Source organism: Bombus flavifrons, chromosome 1 (genome assembly GCF_040668555.2).
Source record: "Bombus flavifrons isolate JBK064 chromosome 1, iyBomFlav1_principal, whole genome shotgun sequence".
NCBI lineage: Eukaryota > Metazoa > Arthropoda > Insecta > Hymenoptera > Apidae > Bombus > Bombus flavifrons.
In genome coordinates this window covers 3,953,242-3,967,853 of record NC_138442.1, presented here as the reverse complement: position 1 = coordinate 3,967,853, position 14,612 = coordinate 3,953,242, and the positions used below count along the sequence as shown (strand labels likewise).

The window sequence follows — 14,612 nt, the reverse complement described above, 5'->3', positions numbered from 1 at the left end:
AGTGTGCGCCAGTGGGCGACCGTTTACAACGCGATAAGCGTCGCGGCGCCCTCAACGACAGGCAAGTTGAGGACGTTGTCCTAGTACGTCCGCTTTCGCATTCGGTTGTGTTTCTTCGCGCGGGTTCGTTCGCGTCAATTCGTAGGGAACAAGGTCTCCGGTTCCGGTGAATCGTCGCTTGTCGGTGTTGTTATATTTTTTGTTTACGACGAGGCGACCGTCAATGCGATCGCGATGAAGCAATGAGCTAAAAGATCACGAGTAACGACGACTGTCAAAAAGATGCCGGTACACCGATTGAACACGGGAAATGCGGGCCAGCTGGAGAGTGTTGCTGCGTAATCGTGAGTAATTTTTGAATTTTATTTGTCGATGTCATTCTGCGAAATGTGATTACCGGGACGTAATTCGAACTCGTGCCAAACACTTTCATATAAAGGTTAATGTACTTGGCAGTTCAATTTCTGTCACGATTAACCGATATACGAGGACGAAAGGTTGTCTCGTGGATTCGTACATGTGTGTCACGATTCGGATGTCCATAGTTGATTTAACCTTCCGATCAAACCAACTTTCTGTATTTTCTTTGGACTTCTAGCTTATTTTGTATCCTCTTGTTTCATTTTTTAATCTCCTGTCATTCGAATCGATTAATAATTCTCTTTGATATTTTAGAATTAGAAATTGATTCTCCTTTGCGATTTTAGTAGGTTAAGTGTAAATATCGATTGGAATTTGTTTTAAAAATATTTTCCTTGTGATTAGAAATTGTTGGATAAATTTTCTTGCACGAATCACTGTTATAATTTCGTACGTTTAAAAATTGAAATAATTCTAATTGGAATACAGGTGATATCATTTTTATTAAAAACACGAAATAAAGGCTGTATTCTAGTCATAAAAAATTATGTGACAGTTTTCATTTAATAATATTGCTTATTATTTACATAGTATCTGATAAAATCATAGAATGTTATACATCGTAGAAAATACATAAAAAATTTTATATTATTTTTAATTTATTAGTTTCACTTATCGTGCGTGCAGTTCAGATAGCAATTTTTGATTATATACATTGTGACAACGGAAATCAACATACTGCTGACATACTTATGTACATATGTGTATACCACCTAATGAATGGCAAGAGTAGCCAGGACAAATTTTAATTTAATCGAACGATCTTGCCGACCTCGTGCATAATTATCAACCGTGTTCCATTCATTTAAAATGTTGTTGAAAAGTATTTTTAAACAAAGAGGAATTAGAGATGTGTGAAGATTTTCTATTTATATATTATTTGAAATATTTTATAAAACGAATTATAAAGATTGGAAAAGTATAAATGGAATTATAATTAATACTTTGGTAAGTAACAATATATGGGGAGAAAATTCATGAATCTTATATTTAAAATATATCATGAATTTTGAATGACTTATAAAAATATAAACGAAATTATAATAGATTATTAATTAAAGAAGAAATGACTGAAAACTACAAATATTAATTACAAATATTAAAAATCGTAATCAAAATCAATGTAGCTTTATTTAATTTTTGCTTAACAATTTTGTTCATATCATGTAATTGAAATAATTAAATAGGAAATAAAGATGCTTGCAGACTTTTTAATCACGTGCAAACAGGTGCTCTCGATGTCCCTTCTTGAGCCATATAAAAATCCTTTTGATTCATTTGCTTGTGAAGTCTCAATTTTAAAAATTCTACACTGTAATTGGATAAGCTTTATTTAAAAATTAAAAGTATTTTCAACATATTGACTTTAAAGTTGAAGTCAGATAGAAATTTCTATAATGGACAATTTAATGTTTAGTGTAATGGACGAACATTTATTATATCGTAAAGAAATGACGCACAATAATGCGCCGTAATTAGGATACCTATAATTAGAAGTTCATTAGATTTCTAGATAATTTTGGTGAATTAATTAAATGCTGGAAATGAGGTTGATGCTCCACATTTAATATGGTGGTACTGAACAGAGTGAAATTCATCATTTAATAGTTTAATGGAAATTATTGAGAAATTGGATGAATCATTCTAATTATTGTTCAATCAGTTTTCTATTTTATTAGATCGTATCATATACATATTACTATATATATGTTGAATAGAATAGTATAATTTTTAGTATTTTTGTGACAAGTTTTATTATGTTAGTAGATATAATTAATACAGATTTATTATCTTACTTTTATTTTTTAAATAAACTGAAACCGCTACATTATGTTTATTCTATTATTTATATACCACATTTGGTAAGTAAGAAATAGTTGTTTCTACACAATAAAATTAAAAACTATTTAGACGATAATTGGGAGAATACAATGGCAAGAAAAAATTCGTGTTAATTTTAAGTTATTATGAGAACATATGATATACAAAAGTTCCTATAATATATTGTAAAGAAAAATTTTATATGAATATGGGAAAATAAAACCTTATTATGTACTTGGTTGAAAGATAGATCTAATCTGAAAAATCCTTCAAAGTAACACTTCAGAGATTTTGTTGAATGTTAAACAGTTTTCAGGATCTTAATTATCCTGTTTTAGTTACGGCAAGTAGCCTGCGGTAACTATAAAATCTAAAGAACCTTAATTGTAAGAATTACATAGAATAGTTGCTTTTTTATGTATTAGTATTGGATAGTAATATCTAATTCAAAATATTAATTTACGATAATTCAAATATAATTTTGCAGTAATTCAGATGTTATTACTTGATAATATCAATATTCTTTATGAATATTAATGTTAATAGCTAATATCACTTCGATATAATTTCAATATAGATAAATTTTCTATATATCAATAAATATGTAATTTATAGTTTCAATACCGAAAGGTTATTATAAATAATTGTATTAGTTTTATTTGTCTATATATTTTATTACAAAAGATGGTTATGCTACTTTCTCAGTATTTTTTATCATAAATGTTTGTAGCAAAGATAAAAGGGAATTTCATATTTTCATAAGCTATTTTTTATACACAATGTCATGAATAGATTTTTTAATATTTTTTCAGTATTTTGTACACGCAATATCTTGGATCAAATAGACAATTTAAATTTGTCATAGCTTCTACGTAATGGTGAGACTATGCACGTTTTAAAATTAACAAATTCAGAAACGAGTTCAAACTAATCTAAAATAAATAGAGTTATAGCTTATATAAATTGCAAATTGAAGTAAATATCTTGGAGATTTTGTAATACAAATAATTTGTTGGGTTTGAAATGTTTTAAGGAATTAGGAACATCCGATGAAAAATTATTCATTTATTTATGTAGATACTAATATTTTCGTAATGCGTTCTTATGAAAACTTTTATAAGAATACGTTTACTATAGAAAACATATACCTTATATCGAATGTTTTATTCGCAACAAAAATAACAAAATTTCAACTTGTAACAAAGTAACGAAAAAATAATCCAAGTAACAAAATTTCATATTCAGTAGTCGTTTTACATATTCTTTTTTAAATTGTACTTGTTGGAAAATATTTATGTGTATAAGAGTTAGATATACCAGTAATAATATTTTGAACACCAAGTTCTAATTTCGAATATCAACTTGTCTACAAATTGGTCTCAAATAAGAAATACATAGAACATAAGATATTTTATACGAGCGTTAAGGTTTTTGGTAAATTTTCCTGTAAATAAAAAAAGAAAGAAAGTACATTTATTACAAAATATTTATTCTACACGCGTTAATATATGATCCGAAACAATCGTGTTTCTTTTATTATTTGTTGCAAAATAAATTTTCGTCGATTCATTTAAAGGATTACGTAGAACATACGTATTTTGATTCCCAATTTCACGCGCACTAACTCTTCTCATATTGATTCACAGCTTCTTGCGTACAGTTAAGTGAGCTTTGTTGAATTTTCTATAACCCCGTGTTAAAAACTATATATTTATGTGTCTACGACTCTCAACATTTTTTTTGCTTCAGCCATTACTATACTCTGTTGTATTTTATCAGTGTCGTATAGGTAAGAAAGTAATAGCGTTTTTTATGGATCTTGTGAAAAGTCAAAAATTAAGAAGAAAATCAATTTATATACATAATATATCATTAATCTTATTTAATCACTTATAATAAATAGTATATACTAGACATTATATATTAATTATACATATATACATTATATATAATTATATATAGTAATATTATGTAGTAATATATATAGTAATATACATATATAGTATATATGTAGGTAACTGTGTTCTATTTCATACTTTGTGTATTGGAATTTTAATTTTGTCACAAAAATATAAATTCTATTCATAATATATATATATAACTTTTATGAATACAATTTATATTTTTGTGACAAAACAAACATTCCAGTACACGAGATATTAAATAGAATACAGTTAACTACATAATATCCTTTTAGTAGACATTTTTTTTAAACAGAAATCAATGTATCTCTTCTTTGTATCATCCCTTATTAATGGGAGGATGTATGTAGTAGGTGCTACGATTTCCGCTGGCTGTATTCACTGGATCAAGCTGCAGAAATAGAAATATATTTTTGTATTATTTATATATGTGAATTTAATTAACAGGAAAAATAATTCCCATCGTCTATGAAGAGGTTGAAAATTAAATGTTTGTATAATTTCATCGTGAAAGTAATTTAAAATAGTAATTGGTTTGTTAAGTTAAATGAAAAGGAATCGCGTATTGTTACTTGTGATTTATGTTGTATCCTTGGAGAAAATAACGTTTCAATTAGAAAATTAAATTCTCGGTTGCGATTTAAATAAATATTAAAAAATAATAACAGAGTAATATTAAAAATAAATAATAATATACAAAATATAATATACATATGCAGCATTATATAAAAAATAATAAATAAATGGAATTCTTACAGACAGATTTGTTTTTGATTGATGAAAATTTATGCATCTCTAGATTTTATCTTAAGACGCTTACAACTTTACATTATTATCTTAATAATGCAATACACATGTTATTATGTTAGTACCAAATAGTTTAAATACAGCAGTTAGTTAGTATTTTTTATTTTTTAAATCATATTCAAAAAGCCTATTAATTCAATTATATTATATTGTACAGAGTGTCTTACTTAATTATTTTTTGAATTATTCTCTTATTTTTCACGATACAAAAAAAAAAAAAGCGAAATTAAGCTGTGTAAATAGGTCACACTTTTTAAAATTTTACTCGTAGTATCACTCCTTTGTAATAGAATACATATTATTTATTTATCGTTAAAATAGCCTACAAGAAAATTAAAATAGGCTGTCAGAGCCAAGATTCTAAGTCTTCTAAAAATAGTTGACAAATTGAAGAAGTTTTATAGAAGCCAAAGGTGTGATTAGCGATTAAGGCGGATAATATTTCGATATATTTAATATCGTAATACTATAGCGAACAATATTTTGAAAACTTTGAAAGGAACATATATTTAACTCGAAAGTGAAGTACTACGTACAAATAATTTTGCTAATATGAGATAGATCGATAACGTAGTGGATTTTAAAATTGCCCGCTTAAAAAAATAGGAAATTTCACTTATCGTGTTTTTGCTTGCGGAGAAATCATTCAATTAATAACTTTGATTACTAGTTTTAATTAATCATTTTTCGCGTCGTTAAGCTAAGAACATTCCGGTTAGAAACGTTCAACGTATTCTGATACGAGCAGAGAAATGTTTCGGTTTCGATTCGGCGCACCTTACATTCCCATTGAAACTTTGTTAGCAATTTCCGATTGATTACCAACATCACTCGTATCAAACTTGCTTTTATGCTTATCGCCGTCTACGCAAACATGCGTGTTGCAGCGCAGCGTACGGTTATATATTATTCACGAAAGTGTATCACTGTTTCAAACGAATGCGGATTGGCACGTGGAATTCACGATGCAACTCGTAAACGGGACGATTCGGACAGTGGAAACAAGTTGAAGGTGTGTGGGGATAAAATTTCACCGTAGTTCGCTTCCTTTTTCCACGGAATTTAATTCGGGGCTCGCCCAGTATGTACGCGTTGTGACTCAAGTTCAATTAATATTTGATTTGTCCAGCGCAGGTTAAAAGTGCGGGGTAAAATTTGCTCGTACGAAATTTTTGTTGTTTCGGTATCAGATACTTATTCGGTTGGGTATTTAAGTTTCCAACATTGAATATTTTAAATTTTGCATTATTTTACAAATTTGTTTCTAATTAAATCAAGGTATTAGGGTGCATAACACGAGTTGAATATTATAGCGGTGTAGGTCAAGATATCGAGCACTTTAATTTAATTACTTCAGTCAGTTAGTATTTCAACTTTTAAAATCATCATCTCACCAGGCACCATTTTAGTATGAAAGTTTCGTAATTAATTAAATTACAACGCTATTCTTTGGCGGGATACGTTTCCATAGTTCGAAAGATATAATTACATTTTTGTAATAACAAACGCAGAACGCTATTTTATTAATGATAACAGTGGATTAACCTGCACCACTATGTTTCTTAGCTCTTTGCACAATGTACCTATTAATTTTTAATATACGTATAGAACATACATTTTTATCCAAATCGAATATATTGGATTGGCAACTAAGTGATTGCGGATTTTGTCAATACCACCTAATGATAAAATCCACAATCACTTAGTTGCCAACCTAATATTATGACGTAGTATTTTTATTTTGAATTCCTGTTGAGCGATTGAGAATTATCTAATTCTTCAGTTTTTTAGTTTGTGGGACTTCAATTGTCAATTATTAATCCTTTTTTTTGGTTTTATTGGTTTTTTATTGGTAAAATGATCGTGCACACGAGTTATGAAAATCGATATCAAGAAAGGTTTCGTCGGTAATTTTTATATTAGTTTGTGTGTTACATTGTTTCTTTGACTTCGTTTTTTAGATTACATTGAGAAAATCTTATTATACTACAAATTTGTCAGTCAATCGATACTTGTCTTTCTGCTTAAACCGATTACAAACATAGCTCAAGCATTTATTGCTATCTCAAGAAAAATTATTGGAATATTAATATAAATTACTTGCAGATAAATCATAATTACTTCCAGACAAACGCGTCTAAAAGACGATTATATTGCTAGTCTGGGTTTAGATTTAAAGAAATTTAATATTATCAACTTACTAACGAATAAATAATGTAAATATATTCTGAAATAGAAATATTGTTGAGAAATTAGTGTTCTATATAATAAGCTGGTCCATGTGTGTTTTTCGATCATTTTTGTTGATCACACTGATTCGTTGATGACGATACGTGTAATTCTTTAACACGATTTTACATCCTCTTCGTTTATTGTGCTGTTAGCTCGTTAGATGCGCTCTTTTCCTATTGTATTGTGCTAATTATACTTAATAATAATACTTGAACGTAAAAAGAGAAAACACACACGACCGTAGGATTTGGATGAATGCTATTATAAAATTATTACGTTAATGACGTATCTCTGTTGAATTATTAATAAACCCAAAGGTTTTAATCACTCGGCTGTATATTTAGTACGTGTTATTAATATTTTAGCTGTAACTTTGCGCGCATTTTAATGACTGTGGAACCATGATCGAGGAATTAACGATTCATAATGTGTATGGGTAATCGAGGCTAATCTTTTGTTATCAATTTTGCTTCCGCTCGGGTTAAATATCCCTAGTAAACGTGTAAATACAAACTTATAAATGTATTGTTGATGCATTTGCGCCATTACAAGCGGAAGATTAAATTTTCTATACAGGGCGAATTAGAATGTTCAGTTTATTCGCGCAGTCATCTTCATTAAATGTATGGCTGTTCATAATTTTATCTTTTATGTCGTCACACCCGGTATATATGCCTTCTTCATATGTTGCGTAATATCGGAGCGTTTATTAGGAAATTTTCAACGAAATTTATGGCAATCTTATAAATAACATGCTCGTGCAGAATTCTTAATTCATTAGCTATTTTTAGTATCTCAAAGGTCTTTCAGAAAATGATACCCGTTTTGAAACAACAAGAACGCAAATTTCTATTTTCAAAATGCATTTTATTTATTTGTAACTTTAGTGTATGTACTAAGTTATTTTCCAATACAATTATCAGCCCTATTTGAACACTCATTCTAACGTTATATGAGTTTTTGTATATCTTTGTCATACACTCGTCAGTTCATACAACCATTGTCTTACGTAGTTTCTTAAATCATCGTTTCTTGCGAAGCGTTATCGACCAAACAACTCAAGTTTTGCAAAAAATGGCAATCTGGTTCGTTCGATGTGTTTATCATTTGCAACGAAATCGCAGACACGTTCTTCAACTCCTCCGTAACAAGAGGTGGACGAACCGAATGCTTACGATCGCGTATAATTTCTCTGTCCTTAGTAAATATCGATGATTCTTCTATAACTTTATTACGCGGTGAATTCCTTTCGTAAGATTGTTCTCAGCGTCCGAAAAGCTATTAAAGAAATTACCTAACATATATTGGTTTTACAAATAAGTGATTGCGGATTTTGTCAATACCACCTAATGACAAAATCCGCAATCACTTAGTTGCCAACCCAATAATATATATAAATAGCTAAAGAAATGATCAATTTCGGCGTTTTCATGTATGTGAGCTCTTTACTTCTTTGGTAACTGGTAGCTTAATACTGTAGAATATCGAAGTAAACCGATGTCTTTATTGCGTAAATTTAATTAATATTCGCGGATGATTGTGTAAAGTATAATAAAAGTGATAACAATAACGAAATTCTTATGTTAAATAAACATCCTTAAGGAATTCGTTTGGTATAATCAATATCTCATTTCCGTGATTTTTTATTTTGTGTCGGATAGCTTAAATACTTTTTTCAAGATTCTCTTTCTTCGAGGCCCGCTTTTTCATAGTACATTTTTCTAAATAGTTTTTTGAGATATTCAGTGTACATCGTAAGTATCCAGTGGCTACTGAAGTTTAGCAAAAACAAGGATGAACGATAGTCGAGCTGTATTACGTTCAGTGAATAGATTCGCTGAAGCCAAAGATCGAAAATCCTTGTTGGCTCTTCATCAATGCACGAGATGTAGCGTGTTTGTCTTGTTGAGAAACAACGTTGATTCATTCGACAAATTTGTTTTTAATTGCTGTATCTAGCTGGTTCGTTATGTAGGGATTACCATTATATGAATCTTACTACCTGCTGCAAGTTTCCAAATACATTCTGTACGTCTATTTATGCACAAACATACTTTTATGGAAGATTAGTAATAAGATGAAATTTTACCCTCAGCAGATTTTAACCACTTATTTATTTCACATAGTTTTGCATATTTCGCATGATTTTTCTAACAGATCATGCAAAAGTATATGTACTGCATGTTGGAATTTACTGAAACATACAAATTATCAGATTAAGCAAATTATTTATTATTTTATTATTTATTTATTATTAGTTATTAGCTGTTTCGAGAGAGCTATTAGCTGAAAAAAATTTAACGAATATAGCCGAAATTAAATGTAATTTTGAAATGATATTCTGATTTTTAAAAGCAGTTACTGAAAAATTAACAAAAAATGGAACAGTAGTTCTGCAGCAAGTTTGCATATGCTCCCATCATGTGATATGGAACTATAAATATAACATGGAATTATAAATTTATTTTAACTGATAAAGGTTTATTATTAATTACTTATGGCTAATACAGGAAAAATGTTTATAGATCATTACAATTTTATCGTTGCAGCGTATCCTCAATTACCGCGTATTTCAGATTTCCCTGCAGATATTCGTTTTTTTCTGCATACTTTTATTTACATTTTTAGGTATAATACCTATTTAAACGTGCAAACACATACACATACGTTTTATTTATAAAGAAAATTTCTTCTTGATAGATATCGCAGAATCCAATACCGATACTTAAACTCAAATATTTGTATATAGCTGGAAATAGTGTGCGAAGGTGTGGCATGTTTATACGATTGGAATCTTGTGGTACAGTGTCGCGCGAAAATTCCCATCCAGAGAAATTCTTCACTTGCTGTTCGAAAAATATTTTCAAGAATTTAAAGTAATACCATATACATAGTAACTATATGTACAACGATGTTTGTTTATTGTGCTGCTTTCGTTTGCTTGCCATGTCGTTACACCCGACGTTAGCCAAAATTCTGCTACATGTCGCTTTTGAAATAGTAGAATATAAGATGAAAATTCTTGTAAAATATAAAGTGAATTTTTTGCATAATGCTACGTTTGAGTGGAATTAAAAATGATCGTAGTTAATATAAATTAGTTATAAATGTAATCCATCATAAAGTTATGCGTGACTTAATTAGATAATATGGGTTTCCTCGAATTGCATCATATTTAGTGGCATTAATCATAATCGCGTATTAGTTTCTAATTCCATTTGGACTTCGATGTTTGTTCAGAATGATCGATGGTTTATTCGGAGCATGTAGTTTCGCATATTAATCACGTACGATAAAAGTGGATTAATTTAGAAAGTATCAATTTTCGAGAAGATATGTTTAAATTTTTTTTTTTTTAGATAACAATGAATAATAATTGTAGTTTCCTCCACTTCTTTTTCAAAGCAATCCCAATGACGAATCGTCGTGGTTGATAAATTACATATATACGTTGTATGTTCGCGTGGAAGTCGTGAAAATGTCGAAATTGAGTATAAAAACAGGGGAAAATTTTTCATTTCGTTCTCACTATTGGAAACGTGTGATATTTTATTTGCTGGAAAGTAAGCTCGTTTCGGAAAAAGCTTTTAAACATGATCGACGTTTTATTATACGACAAACGTTTTATTTCCTCGCATACCAATGGAAAAGTATTTCTTATCGCGTACTTACAGTTTATACTTTCTCAAAAAATAAAAAATGATTTTTTGCCGTGTGCTTATGCATCTAACGTAACAATGATTTAAAATTGATGTTAAGCGCGTCAGTTTTTATTTTCCATTACGTTATCTTCATCCCTATTATACTTTTATTTAAAAATTTTTCTAACGCTCTGCTATGTACAAATTTTATTTAGAAATTCTAACATGATAAATTTAAGGAAACTGAAAAGGAAAAATTTGCCGTTGTTTCGTTATATTAAATTAATCATAAGGAATATATTCATAGGTAAAAGAAGAACATTTTATTGCTATAAGAATCTCTAGGATATTGAAATACCGAAATGTTTTCCGTTTACATTTCTTTATATTGGGTTGGAAACTAATTTGAGAAAATCCGCAATCGCTTAGTCTCCAACCCAATACTTACTTTATGCCTTCCGAAATAAAATAAAACAAATCAAACGAATATTTACAAAATAACGATATTTTTAATAACTTTTGTATTGCGAAAACCACTTTACGAATAAGAGAAAAGTACAGTTAAGACGGATAGTTTTTTTTACAATTAAGACCAAGAGAAAGCAAAATTTGCATATTCTCGTAAAGATATTCATATGCTCGTAAAGAAATGAAGAAACAAATGATATTGCGAAGGAATTGTAAAAATGGTTAAAAATTGGTAAGTTTAAAGGTCTGTATTTTTTAGATAATTTCGATGACAGTAAAATATTGGCTTATGCCCCCACTATTTTTATGCGAATTACGATATATTTCAGTTCCGATAAAATATCACAGACTGACTGCAGAAGTGATCGATGCTCTGTGGAATGCAAATTTAACCTTAATGCAAATTTAACAAATTTACCTTCGCTTAATACAAATAAGTTAATAGCCTGGTATATTTAATATCTGCTGGTTTAATAAATTTCAAACGCAAATTATATGTTCACGTACACGTTAATTAATAGGTATCTATGCATAAGCACATGAATTAATGTATGAAGAGCTCGTACTATAAGGATAGCCTTCGCGATGAATGACTACACATTTGTTTCTTCTTACAGATATTCCACGTTCATCTATGATTAGAAGCATTAAATCACCGGCTTATCGTTGAACTGTTAGTTATACAACAAGGGAATTGCTTTCTCGAATTAGACATCACGTAGCTTGAATGACTTTTCGGCTATGAATCTTCGCTGCCTGTTAATGATCCTGTCGGTGGTGAAAAGTCTTTCGCTGTTAATCACATCGTGAATAATCCACTTGAGTTCTTTATTATCCTACGCTCTCGAGGTTTTAAAAATGACGATAAATCATTTATCAATGTCGGTGCATCTATCGTGTTTCGTGTTCTTAACGAAACGAGAACTTGAAATCTATAATTCAAATAATTAAAAGCCATAATGTACAACAGAACTTCGACCTTGAATTTTTAATAATTCTTAGTATGTGATTTTCGTATTTTTAATTTGAATCTTCAACTGGCTGTCACAGGCGACTAAAATAATTTTCTTGTTACATTTAAGACAGGTTATTCGATTTTATAATAGGCATTTAACTCTAGTTTTGTATTTTATGTCAGAAATATCATTGACAGTATTTCATCATATAAAATACAAAACCATATAAAACACAAATTAGAACTAAATATTCTACAATTAAGTGATTTAATTCAAACTTTCGTATGTTGTCTACGATTCAATGATACCAGTTGGAAATTAATACTTTTTTAGCCGCATTCGATTCAGTTCTTCGATTTTTCAATTTTTAATTATCAATTCGCGTTTTAAGCTCGTAATTTGTAATTTTTAGTTTTCAATTTGCGGTCATTGCAAACTGCAAACGTTCTCGGTTCGGTTTAGTATGGTTTTGTATTTACCTTATTTCATTTGTCACTATTTTTTGTCTTTCCTTCGTATCTTTTTTTTTTATTATAAATTGAGTCAAATTTATCTCCTTTTAGGTTCAAGATTAAAAGTATTATATTTTTGTCTCGTAAATATTCACAAAATGTTAGAAACTTTACAAATATTAGTTAGATCTGATAGATCTAAGAATTTAATTCCAATTATTTTCTGTTCATATATGACATATATTTTTACGTGAATAGCTATTATTTAAATGCATTTGTATTCCAGTTTTCGTATATTTAAGTTTATAATATAATAATATTCATTTAGAATATTTTCGCATACTGATTTTCATATTTGTTTCATAGTGCAGAATAAACTCGGGAGAACTGTATTTGAAATAATAATTTCTTAATAATAAATGTTTCAAACTACTATATGATAAATATTATGTACATATGTTTCAACTAATGCTACGTTTTTTATCCGGTCAATGATAGAAATTTAAAACTAGACGAATAATTTTGAGAAGGATAAATTGAGAAGCCGATTATTTTATGAAATAACGTTTACTTGTTAATCGAAAGTTTCTTTTTCAGATAACATCTAAAAGGAGTAGTGTACATTAATGGAAAGAAATGCAGTAACAGACCTAGTGTATAAACGTATAATGGTATTAATATGAAACAAGCTCACTGCATATAGTAAATCTATTGTTTCCATCAAAATCGATTAGCAAATACACATACTCTTAAATAGTAAATAATTTATTTCACCGACTGACAAATAAATCAGTTACAAATAATTTTGAATAAAATTAGCAACGGGACATTTATGATATTTTAAAAATACATAGTGCCAGACGAAAGTATTTTTTTTTATTATTTAATTTGTACTTTACGCTTTATCCAGTTGAACATTTGGTAAATTTTTCTAGCTTAATTGCTAAATAACATGTGGATGGTTACCCCCAGCAGGATACCATTTTCAAGTTTGACTGTCTTATTTCTTTAGTAATTTCTTTTTAATCTTCTTTCCTTGTATTTTTCTGCGTACTTGTCGATTTCTTCTTTGACCATTGGTATTTTTAAGACTTTGTGTATATCGTCGTTTCTGACGTACCTTGGAGCGTTGACTATTATTCTCAGTATCTTCGATTGTAGCGACTCTAGTTTATTTTATGTGGCTCATTGGTGCTGTCCCCCATGGCGGTATTCCGTACATCCAAATTGGTTTTATTATCGTTTTGTAGATTTTTAGTTTATTTTCTATGCTGAGTTTAGAGTTTCGACTAGTTCGCCAGTACATCTGCTTTCTTTTTATTCGCATTTTGTCTATAATTGATTTAGTATGTTGTTTCCATGTAAGTTGTGTGTCTAAGTGGAGTCCTAAGTATTTGCACAGTTAGGATCTTCGTGTAAAATTCATTGCAAATCTGTCAGAAATGTATTTTCTATTTTCTCCATTTTCTATTTAATTTTTTTGTAAAATATAACTGTCGACTCTAAAGTGTAAGTATACCATGAATTCTAAAAGTAGTTATAACAAAGAAAAAAGAATGAAGAACTACAAACAAGCTGCATTTTTAGCGAAATAAAAATTATATTTTACATAAATACATTTTATATAATTTTAAAATTATATTTTAAAGATTTAAATAGAGAATCACATACTTTAGAGATTTGCAAAGAATTCTATACGAAGATCCGGCCTCTAGTGTCAATACTTTTGTTTGACACTATATATATATATTTTACAGATAACTTTAAAAAGTAATTTTAAAACAACATTATTTAACAATTTTTTTAAATATTCCTACGTACATGCTTGCTACGTAATTCAATCACTGACGATTACGATTCGTTTCGTTTTTTTCCATTTGATTCTCTCAAAGC

At 29.1% G+C, this 14,612-nt stretch overlaps 1 protein-coding gene across 3 annotated transcripts in view; it reads left to right on the top strand.

Moving 5' to 3' along the window:
* LOC138186191 (uncharacterized) overlaps window positions 1-14,612 on the top strand; it is a 147,072-nt gene continuing 132,460 nt past the window's right edge. For all 3 annotated transcript variants that reach the window (XM_069125804.1, XM_069125798.1, XM_069125789.1), the window contains exon 1: window positions 1-344. The gene's annotated coding sequence lies outside the window, so the exon portion shown is untranslated. The remainder of the gene's footprint in view (window positions 345-14,612) is intronic.